We start from the raw sequence: 13,753 nt of genomic DNA, 5'->3' as shown, positions 1-13,753 counted from the left end.
CAGATACTACTGTTCCAGATTCTGACTGTCTGCCCATGTTTGGGAGAAGCAGATAGAAACAAGACTGACCTTCAGGTCTTCAGGCCCGATGTGAAACGCTTTGTTCGATTACAGCCAGGTATTAGCAGAGAGAGTCCTTTCCGGGCTCAAACTCAATCTTTTGAATGAATTTTACTTAGGTCCCTGGATGCTCTTAAAGAATGCTGTAGTGCCTTAGTTGATTTCAGAGAAACATAACAGGCAATTTATTCATCCCTTCCAACTTTCCAGTTCTTGCCTTGGGAGGCATGTAGGAGTGAAAGAGAGAAAAAACATTAAGGTATGATTATCTACTACCTTGAATGGATGAATCTGTGAATTGGGCACTTTGCTCTGCATAATAAGGAACAGGAAGGGAGAAGAGGGTGATGGAGGTTGTTCTCATGCTGCCCAGGCCCCCGCAGAGATAGTTCTAGGTCTCTTCAACGCATAGCACACTTTATCTTAGATCACGTGAACCCCTTTTTGTTTAATGATTTTTTCCCATTCACGCTGAATCTCCACTCCTACTTTTTTCCTCCACCAGAGACACTCCATTTCATTTATGTAATTTGTCTCATATTAAAAACAAACAAATAGACAAACAAAATCTTTCTGTTGACCACGTAGCCCGCCTCAGGCACTGCCTCACCTCTCTGCTTTTCTTTACAACAAAATTCTTTCAAAAGTGCTGTCTTGAAGGCTTGGGAACAATGTGGGTGGGGACAAAATGGGATGGGAGAGGGGACCATAGAAGTAGTTGGAGGGTATGTGTAAAATAAAACTCAACGTTCTTCAGAGAAAGATAACAGGATCCAGTGTCTATGACATATTATCCATAATATCTGATATATAATAAAATTATTAGACTTCAACAAAACAGGAAACTGTGACCTGTAATGAAGAGAAAGATCAGTCAAGGGAAAGACCTTCAAGTGACTCAAACATTGGAATTAGCAAAGAATTTGAGATAACATTGATAAATGTGTCAGTGATCTACATTATGATTTGTAGGAGAAGATGTACATACTGGCTGAAAAAATGAAAAATTTTAGGAGATATTTGGCAGCTATTAAAGAAGAACCAAATAGAAACCCCAAAACTGAAAATACAGGATCTGCAATCAAAAATGCTTTGGATATGATTAACATTAGGTTGGCTATAACCAAGGATGTAATCAGTGAATGTAAAAACAGACCAATAGATACCATCTCAAAAGAGAAAATAGAAGACTGAAAATCAGAAAAAAGAAAAACAAATTAACGGTCAAAGGGCAATAAAAATGTTATCTTTGGGATTCTCTTTTCTATTAGATAAAATTCTTTTGCATTGCAATTGAACAAAAATCATTTGCATTGCTCTCAGTTTTCCACACATTAATATCTAGCCTATGGTGTTTTTAAATGTTTCAATCAATAGTAAATAGTAAATGAAATAAAAGTACACTCCTCTAAAGAATTGGAAGCACTTATAGGGCCTGCTAGGCAATGCCCCAAAACATTGAAAGGAAATGCAATAATTCCTTTTGCCCATTTCCAAATTTTGGATAGTTTCTCTTACCAAGATTTAGGAGTTAAGACTTAAAAGGAGAGAAATATAGCTTCTAAGAGCTCACACTCTCTCTCTCTCTTCTCAAACACTTCCACAGCACTTTGTACGTACCAAGCACTATGCTAAACATTTTACAAATATAAACTCATTTAATCATAGTAAAATATAAATTGTCCCAAACCTAATCAAGGAAAAAATGTTTTTGTGGGAAGCTAGTCTCAGCTTCCCTTTGGGGGTTGGGGGAAGCATTCCTGAGAAAATGCTTAAGCAATTTTTGATGAATTTTAATGCAATTAAGACTCATTCTGGGAGACTAGCTTCTCATCAGCCCAGCTGACTTTTATCTAAGAGTCTGTCTTCTACCAAATTTAGTAATTCTAAACCAGTCCTTTTTTTCTTTATCTGTTATAACAATGATGATCCTTTCTTTTCCCATGATAGAGCACATTTTTTAAAAATTTGGCCTACTAAAAGCCTTTTCCCTATGCCAGGTTATAATAAAACTTTGGCACAAACTATTAACTAAATTATCTATAAAATCTAATTTTCTTCAGCAATTCTTATAACAACTCAAGAAATCTAAATGTGACTCTACCCTCCTTTCTTATCCTGTTTTTGTGAATCAAAGCCCAAAACACTTCCCTTTCCCAGGATGGCCTCTCAGGTCAGACGTTAATGATAGACATAATGTCCCTGACTTCACAAGCGTCCATTAGGAAAAAATAAAAATTGCTTTGCCTTCAGTTCGGACCACAGTGATCACAGAGAACCATCTACCAAGGTGACAGTATTCTTTGAGATTCAGATATACTTGAATCATTTTGGTATAAGATAGATTTATAATCAAGGAGAAATAATTTTGGGCTTCAAGGCAACCTTGAACTCTTAACCTTCCCTCCGTCGCCATAAAAAAAAAAAAAAGTCGCTGTTGATAAAACCACTGAGGGCTAAGGAGAAAAGAGAGGCTTCCATGGCTTTTCCTGGAGGCAAGACTGTCAAATGGAGCTCAGAGCTGAGATGCCAAGTCTTGGAGAGCTGGAACTGATGGCCAAAGCTTTGAAAGACCAGACCTTAACAAACTAGGTCCTGAAGAATCAGCAGGTAACCAACCCCTCCTTATCAGGACAACCCCAGAGGTAGCTGGGCTTATGGCGGGTCAAATTTGGGATCACTTTATTCATTGTTCCTCACCTCTTGCATTTCCCTAGGTAGCAATGATCTTTATCAGGGACCAACAGCAGATTGCCCAAAGCTCTGAGCGGTCTGCAACTGTGAGGGTTCCATTATCTGGGGTCAGAGGCCCCCATTCTTAACTCTGAGTTTGAAGGAGGGGGCTTTGATGGCTCAGCTTGGCACTTCCTCCAGAGCCGCCCTGGAGAAATTGTGTTTATTCCACAAGAAGAGAAAGCTGGGACAGGGAGGGGCGAGGAGCTGTATGTAGGAGGAGTCTTTGGGGGCAGTGATAAACATTGGCCTTTCATTGTGGAGGTCTGCAAAGATTTAACGGTGGTGGGGTGGTGGGAGAAGCTGGTAAAGGACATAATTATCCCGAGAGTCTAAAGCAGAAGATTCTGGCTTTAGGAATCAGCTCTCAAGTCTTAGTGGAAAATTAAAACTGTTTCCAAAAGTGAGGTTCCCTACCAGAATTTCCTGGGGCTGCTTACTTAAAATACGGATTTCCTTCATTCTACACAGATCACAATTCTGGGGAAGGGGTCCAAGAATCTGCATTTAAAAAATCTAGCTCCCTGGACTCAACATCTTGAGGAACTTGAGGTGAAGCAGGAAGAACTGCCCAGGTGTGTGTGGGGAGACAGTGTTCAAAGGCTTGATGTAAGTTCTACATTCGAAAGTCTCTTAAACGTTCAGGGGAAATGAAAATTCAGCCTCTAGGAAAGAATGACGACCCTACTCCGGGGTGTCAGAGCTAGTGTCTAAGATGTACAGTGAATTGTTTCACATCTGCTCGAGGGCTTTAACTAAGAAATGGAAATAGACCAGAGATTGCCTTTAAAAAACATTATTTTTAATTATACGATTATTCAACACAACAAAAGATTATCCAATATAAAATATCTAATCTACTATGCTAGACTAACATTCCTATCAATGCATTCTACATTTACTCATACTTCTTTGGGGTGGGGGTTAAAGACCACAGTATCTTAACCTTTAGGTGGATGTCTGCACTGGTCCACTAGCTGCCTTTAGGTATAGAAGCTCCTCACTCTTTTTCCATAGCTGTCTGGATTTTAGGAGCGTGGAGGAATAACAGGCACTCCTGCTGTGGGAACAGGTGCCATGACACTATGAAAGCTCAGCTTTCTTATTCTCTGCAGTATAAAGGGGCTCCCCTTTCTTTAAGTGGTTTCCTAGGAGTGATGCGATTCACATTCTTGCTGTATATGATTGGTTATATGCAATTAGTGAACCCTACCTAGTATGTTGATTCTAGATATGATTAGTGCACAGTTGGCTTGACCACCCCATTCATCAGGTTGTGGTTTTGACCTTGTTGATAAGATGTGGTTACTCTCTTTGAAATGTAAGCAAACCTCATGGGCTAGAAGTGGGACTTCAAGTCATATTCATATACTCATACACTCTACAACTGGTCTAAGGGTTTTTATCTCTTGCCCACAGGTCACAGGACCAAATTTATATTTGTTGACTGGTTCCCTATGTCTGGTCTCTAGCCAGCTCTGCATTTGTCAGACAATGTGATAAGGACCTTGTCCAGCTAGGAAATTTGACTGTGGGAGATAAAGGGAAAAAAGAAAGACCACTTAGAGTAACAAGAGTTATTGCTCATTTTAAATGAAGTCAAGGATGATTTGAATCAAGGACCTCTTTTTGCCACCACCGCCAGATGGTCCTGAGCCTGAAGGTGAAGAAAATTGACCCAGGCCTCTCTGATTTCCCTTCACTGCACCTGGGTGTGGGCGCAGACAGGGTGGCATTCGCTGATGGGATTAAGGAAGGTTTCTTTGTTCATTCACCAGTAGGATAAGATGTCTGCATGCCCTCCTCCAGCTGTTTGCTTAAGACCTACTGAATGTCAAGCCATTTGTAATGCTGTGGTCTCAGACCTCAGCAGACGACCCCAACCCTAAAAGTGAGTTCTGGTGTATGTTAACTGTGTGATTTTTAGACAACCTAACTTCTCTTTCTTAGGCCTCGCTTTGCTCATCTCTAAAATGGGGATGACACCTATGTATTAGTTTGCAAAAGCTGCTGTAACAAAGTGCCACAGATTGGGTGATTTAAACAACATAAATTTATTTTCTCACAGACAGAGGCTAGAAGTCTGAAATCAAGGTGTTGGCAAGGTTGCTTTCTGCCGAAGCCTCCGTCCTTGGTTTGGAGGTGACTGTCTTTTCTCTGCATCTTCACTTGGTCTTCTCTCTGTATGTTTGTCTGTGTCCTAATTTCCTCTTATTAGGACACCAGTCACATTGGATTATGACTCACCTAATAACCTCATTTTAATTACCTCTTTAAAGACCTTATCTGAAAATACAGTCACATTAGGAGGTACTGGAGCTTACGATTTCGACATATGAATTTGGTGAAGGAGACATAATTCTGCCCATAACAACGTACTAGGTATTATTATGAGGATTAAATTATCTAATGTGTTTAAAGCATTAACATAAAACCTGACATAATATGTCCCCCAATGGTAAATGTTATTATTATGAAGATCTACATAAAAAAAGATACTGTCATCTAGACACAAGAGAACATGGATGGGGAAGAGGGAATTCTCCCAATTACAGTTCTTCATCCCCCATCTGATGGGCATTACTCTTGTTCTTACAGCCCTTGTTTCACAAATACATCAACACAATATCTGAATATAGTATCTGTGGGGGACTTTCTATGGAATGGAAAGCAAAGCAGGCCTTGAGGACTGTCTTATACTTCCTTTGTATCTCTTACTATACCTAAAAACACCATGCTTAGCACATAGTAAGGGCTCAGTCGAAAACAACCAGTCACACTAGTCCTTGCGATAGTTGTTTACTCATTTCTAGTAACAAGTCCTGGGCCAATCAAAGAGGTATGCTATCCTGAGACCGTACAGCGCCATCTAGTGACGTTTGTTATTAAACTAGGAAAGGGAGATTCAGAAAAATGCGATTTCTACGTCTTATATATTTGATATTTATATACAGAAAAGCAACTAGAAATCTTCTTTTAGTATGACAGCTTGATATATTGACGATAAATTCAACTAAGCTTTTATTTTCCTCTACCGCTGAGAGATTTTTGGCCTTTATATAGTTAACCTCATAGTGAATCTAATTGTTTATAGAATGAAAAACAGTCAGTAAAAGTGTCATGCAATCATCATTGACAATGGAATAAATATGGAGAAGGTCAAGAGGAATTCAAGAATCATAAAGCGCCCATTTAGTATGAAAAATGTGAAGAATGGTGACCATAGAAACATTAGTACCGAGAAATTATTCCGGTACAATATCAGACTACTGTTATTCTATTAATTTGACTAAAAGTTTTAACAATAAAATTATAGTTATATTCATACCTATTGTTAAAATTTCATACTATCTTGATAAAAGTTTATTCTTGTATCTCAAAAGTTTATCTTACAATGAAAATCTTCAGCTTTGGCAAAATATTTTTAACACTCAAGTACTGGGCATTTGGCCAAAATGTGTTGCATATCTACTTGGAACCTGTTATTTGCCAAACTCTTGTTAGGATATTGAGTATAAAAAGGAAAAAGACATAGTTCCTATCCTCAAAGAATTTTTCTTGTGGGGGAAAGGAATAGATGAGTATATATAAGAGTGGTGTGTGTGTGTGTGTGTGTGTGTGTGTGTGTGTGTGTGTGTGTGTGTGTGTGTAGAAAATAGACAATCACAAAATTCAATAGCTCTGTGTGTGTGTGTGTGTGTGTGTGTGTGTGTGTGTGTGTGTGTATTAGAAAATAGTGGAAAATATGCTATGAGAACCTAAGTGGAACATGGGACTCCTCTTTTGGGAGGTCTCGGCCCAGGGTTACGGGAGCTCAGTAATCGCCTGAAAGATAATCAGATGGTAAATACTGAATCCCACTAACCAGAAATGCTTCCTGGAAGAGGTCACATCTAAACTAAATCCTAAAGAAAGACTCAGAGCTTGCCAGTTAAAGGCTCAAGAGTAGAGAGGCAAGATGGAATGGGCAAAGGAAGGGCTAGAAGGGAGGAAACTGGTTCTAGACCAAGGGGACAGAATATGTGCAAAGATCCTGAGGGAAGAGAAAGAATATAGTCCCTTCTAAATCTGGAAGCATACGAGCTCCTATACTTACATATTTTCAGTTACAGATACTGTGGTAGCCAGCATCCAAGATGGCCCCAAATGATCCTCAGCTGTTAGTATTCACACCCTTGTGTGGTTCCCTCCAACAGTGAATAGGGGTAAGCTGTGTAACCAATAAGATAATATGGAAACAATGGTGTATGAATGATTTCTAAGGTCAGGTCATAAAAGACATTGTCACTTCTGTCTTGCTTTCTTTTTGATCATTTGCTCTGGAAGAAGCAAGCTGCCATGTCATGATGACACCCAAGCGGCCCTATGGAGAGATCAACGTGGCAAGGAACTGAGGCCTCTTGCCAATAGCCATGTGAATGAGCCTTCGTGGAAACAGATCTTCTAGTTCTGGTTACTCGTAGTCTATGCCAATACCCTGACTATGTTCTCTTGAGAGACCTTGAGCCAGAACCACCCAAATAAGCCATTCCAGATTCCTGGTACACAGAAATGGCATGAGATAACAAATGTTTATTGTTTCAAGTTGCTAAATTTGGGGAGTCATTTGTTATTAAACATACTGATGTGCTCAAAGACACTTTCCAGAGAAAAATTAATCACCTTTACTGCAACTATTGAATTATTTTAGTCCATAGCTTGTTTGGTAAATTTGTACTTAGTTTTTGAGGTATTTAATAAAGATTGTTAATCCTATTTTATCTAGGAAACACAAAAGGATGAGGCAAATGATAGAATCGAAAGTGGAAATGGTAACAAAAGCTGAAAGTGATCAGAAAATTACAAAAACTGCACCTGCCTATCAGATGTGTATTCTCAGTACAAGCTATTCAGGAGAGAATAGGCAACAAGTGAACACCTCTACCATCAACAGCAATCAACAAGCAATGGGGAAAAGTGGATGATTAAATAGAGAAATCTTTGAGTCTGTGCCTAGAGGATCAGCCACACATGTGTGTACAATAAGCTGAATTGTTTACATATTTTAGGCACAGGCTCACTACTACACTAATGTAACATTCTAAATCTGGGGTCCTAGTCCTAGCCCTGAGCCTGGATCACAGTCAGACCTAGGACCAGCCAGGCCTGGGACACACATAGTCACTTTAGGCTTACCAACATACTGACAAGTAACTGACTTTCACAATCTAACCTGTTCATAATTAGACTAGTAGTTCTGTAGTTCAGTGTAGCTGCAGCTTAGAAGTGAGAGATGTGGAGAGGAAGAGGATGGACCATGTGATGAATCTGGAGAAAGAGTGGTAAACAAACTATGAAGGGCTGGTTTATGCAACTAGCTAAAGCAACTAGTTTGGGCTTCATTTAGAGCAGCGGTTCCCAACCTTTTTGGCACCAGGGACTGGTGCTCCTATGAAAATCTAATGCCTGATGATCTGAGGTGGAGCTGAGGTGGTGATGCTAGCTGCTGAGGAGCTGCTGCAAATGCAGATGAAGCTTCAGTAGCCCACTGCTCACCTCCTGCTGTGGGGCCTGGTTTCTAACAGGCCAGGACTGGTCTGCGGCCTGGGGTTTGAGACTGCTGACCTAGAGGACAATGGGGAACCGCTCAAGGGTTTTAAGTTGGAAAGTAAAAGGATCAAAATTATCATTTTAGAAAAATCACTCTGGATATAGGGTGGAGACATCAACCCTGAAGGCAGGGGAAATGGTTGTTGCAGTGACCCAGACAATAATCTATTTTGCCTAAATTAGAGACAATGGGACCAGAAAGAAGTTGACAGATTTACAAGCTATTCATTGTAAAGAGAGGCTGAAAGGCAAGATTTGCTGTTTGTAAAGTGTGAGGGAGAGAGAATAATGAAAGGGAGAAAGTTGGGCTTATTCATTGAGAATGGCAAAACTGAAGGTTCAGCCAAGTGGAGGAGGCTGAATTCCGTTTGGGACATGTTGAGTTTGAGGTGCCTAAAGGAGGACATCCAAGTGAATGTGATCTTAAAGACTTAAAGATTAGACCCAGCAAAAAGCCACCAGTGACTCACTGGGGAAATTGAAAATATAGGTCTGGGGCAGACCTATGCCTGAGATAGATATAGGTTTGGGAAAACAGAAAAGGGTCAATGACAGAACCACAAAGAAAACCAGCATTTACAGGATTGGCAGCAAAAAAGCAGAGAAGGAAGTATAAAACAGTTGATCAGAACCATAGAGAACACTCAGTGAGATGTGGGGCTTTGTGATTTCATAGTTCTATTTGGTCAAGTGGCTCGTTCTGTGGAAGTCAGTCATTTCTCCATCTTTCTTCCTCTGACAAAGCTTTCATTCACGCAGCAAATTTTATTGAGCCTATACTATGTGCCAGATACTGTTCTAGGTGCTAGGGACAGTTCGATGAACAAAAAAGACAAAAAGCCCTAACTTCAGGGACTTTACATTCTACTGTGGGGAACAGAAAATAAACAAACATTAAAAATAGGTAAACAAGTATTAGGTAATAAATGCTATAAAAAAAAAATAGTAGATTAAGAGGCATCAGGGGTATAGAGAGGGTACGTAAGCAATTTCCAATGCGGCAGCCAGGGCGGGCCTTATTGCGTAGGTGACATTTGAGTATAAACTTGAAATTTGCCAAGCAGATATGGGGCGAGTGGGGGAAGCATTCTAGGTAGAAGTTATGACCAGCACAAAGGTTTTGAGAAAGAAGCAAGCTTAGAAAGTTCAAGCAGTGAACAGCTTTACTTTACCTGGAGATGAAATCAAAGAATGGGGGTAGCAGGGGAAGGCGGGAGGGGTAATCAGGTAGGATTTGGGCTTTTGTGCTGAGAAAATGAAGAGCTACTTGAAGGTTTTGAGCCAAAAAATTACATGTCTAAGGTCTTCTAATAGGGTCACTCTGTTGCATTTAGAATAGATGCTGAGTGACAAGGAGACCAGTTAAGAGGCCAGAGCAGAAGTTCAGACAAAAGATGATGATGTCTTGAACTTGAATTAGAGCAGAGTGGGTTTCCTGATGGTTTGGAAGTAGATGTAAGAGGCAAAGGAGATTTTTGAGGGGCAGGTGGGATGGGGAGGGTGGGTAAGGGAAGAGGGGTTGTAGGTATGAGGCGTTCAGTTCCTGGTCAATTTGAGTTTGTGAAATCTATCCAAACGGAAATGTCAAGCAGGAAGTAGCCTACAGGAATTTGAACTTTGGGAGAAAAGTCAGAGCTGGAGATAAACAGAAGTTGTCAGCATATAGTTGGTCTTTAAAACCTCAAGAGTGAACAAATACTTAGTTTCAGTTGGGTAAGTGCTGTGAGGAAAAGGCAGGAAAGAGGTGATTGTTTGAGGTCTTTTACCAAAACAAAAATAAATAAATAAAAAATAAAAATAAAAACCAGAGAAGGGACACGTGCTTCTCCCTAGAGAAAGAGAAAGCGCTTAGTGGAATTCTGGCAAAATGGATCCAAAGCTGGAGGCCCAGGCAGGCAAAACGAGACAGAGGCCATGGGCTCTGAGGGGACGGGCAGCCCGTTGCTTGGTCGGATCCCTGCCCGACATGCGGCCTAAGGGCCAAGGATCTCTCATCAGCTTCCTGCCAGTTAGCGTGGTTCCCTGGCAGCCGAAACCGAAACTCAAATAATGTTCTTTGCCAGTTTCTTCCAAAAACCAGAGCGTTACGTGGATAAGAGAAAACGCACGAAACTAAGTCAGGACGCAGATTTCATTCACACTGCAGAGCTCCACTACTTTTTAGATCCCATCTCATAACCGGTAAGCTCATTAAACCAATACAATGACAACTTTTATAATGACATGGAAGGCCGCAGGCTCCCTTTCCTCGCAGGGACCTCCTTACCAGCGTCACTCTGAGGTAACAGCCTTTCTCTTCAATCGCTCCCTAGAACCCCCACGGCGGGAGCCCTCCCCCACTACGGGTCGAACGATGGGTCAAGTCACCCTGCGCGAACAAGACTGATCACGCGCCACAAAAGATTCGCAGGGCGGGGCGACCCGACAGCTCTCTCTCTTGCTCCCATTGGCTGCGATCACGAGGCTCTCCTCCCGACAGGCTACTTGGGAGGTTCGGAACCAGACAGCACCCGCCTCCCGGGTGCGCCTGCGCACGCACGGCGGGCGCTCCCTGTACTGAGCAGGCGCGGCCTCGTGTCGGCTGGAGGGGCGAGTGGAGCGGCGCGCGCTGCGTCCGGGCGCTCCGCTTTCCTTGCCGGTCCCGCCCTCCGTCGCGACGGCGCATTGCATCTTGGGATAGGGAGCGATCTCCGAGCGAGGCAGCAAGATGGACGCGGGATTCTTCCGCGTAAGTAGAAGCGCGGGGATCTGGGGTGAGGGTAGGGGCTTATCGGGAAGGCCCGGCAGGAAGCTTAAACTTGAGGCAGAGTGCCTAGCGGGGGGCGCTTCGAAGATCCATAGGATCCTCAGCGCCAGCAGACGATCTCTCTTGCCTTGCGGCGGAGACCGGTGCGCCCCTGCGCAGTCTCCTCCTCCCGGATCGTCCCCCCTACGCGGCGGCGACGGTCGCCGGAAAATGGCGGCGGGAATGAGCTGGAGCGGTACCTCGCCTCCCGCCTGTGTGGCGGGCCCTGCAGGCTAAGCCACGCGCGCCGCCGGGTCCTGGGGCCTAGCGGAGCCGCGAGGAGGAAGTCCCTGGGGGGAGGCCGGAGGGAAGCCCTGGGGTGACTGGCGGCGGAAGGGTTCTGGAGAGTTCAGCTTTAGGGGTACTACCCCAGGAGAGCGTGCTAGAGAGAGGAAAGGAAACAGCGCTGAGCGACCACTTAAGGAGAAAGCGGGCACCGACCCCCTCCCCCTCCGTTCCTAAGCTTTCGCGAAAGCTCCGGGTCAGAGTTCGCGGAAGCTCCCGCCCAATTTGATATTCCTTCAGGGAGGGGAACTCAGGTAATACGTAACATTCGAATCTGAGACTCTCTTGACGGCAGAGGGTGCAACAAAAAGTGTGTGCGTGTGTGGAGGGAGGCATAGGGTGGACCAACTCCTACTCCTTCCCGCTCGCTCCCTCCCCCCGATTGTTTTAGTCCTTTGAAGTCCGCTGGAGAAAAGGTGCCCCTTAGCTAGGTTCTCCCGGGGCTGTGCGCCCATCACCTGCAGACCAGGAATTTACGACGACGTAGTTGTCCTCGGGGTCCAGACTTTGTTAGGCTCCTGCGGGTTCTTGTTTGTCCCCTGATTCCACTTCTGCAGGAAATGAACACCCAGTCGTGATCTAGAAGGGTGGAAAGCGACTGTAATAGGATTAGAGTTGGCAAATTTTAGTGCAGCACGGACTATATAGAGATCGGTAGGTCTGAGTTAAAATCTATTTTTTATGTAATGTAGATTGGCTCTTCCCACTCCCCGGACCATATAATATGCAGTTTGTGTGTTTTTAAAGGAAAAGTTGGAAGAGGGGGAAGACCAGGACTTGAAGATAACGTTTTTGATAGCCCGTGTTGAAATGTCTCTGTCGACTTTAAGTGTGCCGACTTTTTTTTTAAGTTGCAATATTTCATGCATTTGACTTAAAATAGTTATTTGACTGTTCTTAGATTATGCAAACGATACTATGTTTATATAATGATAGTCTCAATTGAGAGCTTATCAAATTTCACCCAGCTAATAAACTCCATTTTGGAATTTTCATCAAAGTATTATGTAGTAAATACTCAGTGTTTCCTGTGGTCCAAATGTAATATTTTGAAGCAAAAGCCTATTTTGATATTTTTATTTCCCATGGAATGGAGTGCCAATAGAAGAGGAGCAAGGTGGTTGATAAGCTTAAAAACAAAGTTTGTGGTTTCGATAAAAGTCAGGAGGAAAGGTGTACGGTTTTTCGTTATACTGCCTACAGTTCCTTAGAGGAGTTGACTGGATTTAAGCTCAGAATTAAAAGATTTTAGGGCAGTTATCTTTTTAGTACACTGCCAATCAGATAGTAAATTGAATTTCAGTTAAGATAAAGGTGATAGCTTTTACTAGATGAACTGCCACTTGCCAGTTACTTTACATATATCATTTCTGATATCTACAGTGCTGTGAGGAAACATTCTCAGAGAGATTAAGTAACTTGCTTTGAGAACATATAGTTTAAGTAATGGCAGAGTTGGAATTCTATCTAATCCAGGTACTTTACCTTTCCAAACAAAATTTTTCTTGATCATTTTCCAAGGGATAGTGGCCAACTCAACAAACCAATCAGATTTCACATTCACATGGCCAGTTATTTCTGTATTGGGCCAGTAGGAACAACAAGACTAATGATCACTTGATGGTTTGATGTAGTATCTGTAAATTCGTTTTTCCAAATTCTTTGCTGAGATTAAGCTTTTTAAGGTAAACCTGTATTTTTCATGCATTCCAAATTCTTTTAAGTTTTTAAAATATTTTTATTAATAGCCATCTATGCAATCATACTGTACTGATACTGTTTTTCAAGAAATATGTATTTTATATGGGAGATCCAACATACTTGGCTTAAATGGGGAATATACTAAATATTTAAGTCTATTTTGTAGGTTGTGAGGTCAGATATTTTGTTTTTAATAAAGTTGATCCAAATTCTTAAAGTTGTAAACTAACACAATGGAGGCCTAGGGTGTTTTTTTCCTATCCCCCTTGTTTATGTATGCATTGCCAAGATATTTTGCAAACAAGCTACTGGCTTTGAGAAGAGGATGAAACTTAATGGTCTTATTTGAAAATATACATTAAGCATAGTAAGTTATTCAATGAGTTCTCATTTAAACAAAGTCTTAAGTGTCTATTAGCATAGAAAAGTTTAAAAAGATACACATTGAACTTAACTTGGTTGTGGGGAGGTTTTTAGCATTTTGCTAAGTACTGCTATGTTGTTTGACTTCTTAAAGTGAGCATTTATTTTGTACTTTAAATACAGTCAAGTTTACAAAATGTCAGCTCTGTTGGGGGAAAATATGCGTTCTGCATCTAT

Source organism: Pteropus alecto, unplaced genomic scaffold (assembly GCF_000325575.1).
Source record: "Pteropus alecto unplaced genomic scaffold, ASM32557v1 scaffold39, whole genome shotgun sequence".
Lineage (NCBI taxonomy): Eukaryota > Metazoa > Chordata > Mammalia > Chiroptera > Pteropodidae > Pteropus > Pteropus alecto.
This window is presented reverse-complemented; position numbering follows the sequence as displayed.